Here is a 598-nt window from a genome sequence, read left to right on the forward strand (position 1 = left end):
AAAATTCACAAGCATGTCTTGTTGGGGACTGCCATGCAGGCAGGCATCTATTATTCTACACTTCGGAAGTGAGTCTACATTTCTATCTCCGTTAATGCGGCCCTAACCACAATATCTACCCCCACAAAAGTTATATCAAAACGACTGTCTCGACCCCGTGATGTGTGCTATAACATTTATTGGCATTTCAAGTTACCATGGCGAAGTAATTTGCGAACAAAGACGCAATATTTCACCAACTCCAGGAACTAGTTGGTGACTGCCCGCTTATTATTCTACACCTGTAAAGAGTATCTTTTTCAACTTTAATGTGGCCCGAAACACAACGTGGACCTCCACAAAAGTTATATCCAAACGACCGGCCCGGCTACGAGATGTGTGCTATTACTTTTATTGGCAATTGGCGTTACCATGGCGACATATTTTGCTAACGAAAATGAAACATTTTCCATAGGAAATGAATAGGAGAAAACTATTCAAAGAAACTGAGTAACGTCGGGAGCCATTTTGGTTCAACATGCATGGAAGGCACCTATTATCACCTATTATTATTATTATTAATGAGTAAAAATAATAATGAACTTAAATTATTAATGAT

This window comes from Nematolebias whitei, chromosome 23 (genome assembly GCF_014905685.2).
Source record: "Nematolebias whitei isolate Nwh7 chromosome 23, NemWhi1, whole genome shotgun sequence".
In the NCBI taxonomy this organism is placed as follows: domain Eukaryota; kingdom Metazoa; phylum Chordata; class Actinopteri; order Cyprinodontiformes; family Rivulidae; genus Nematolebias; species Nematolebias whitei.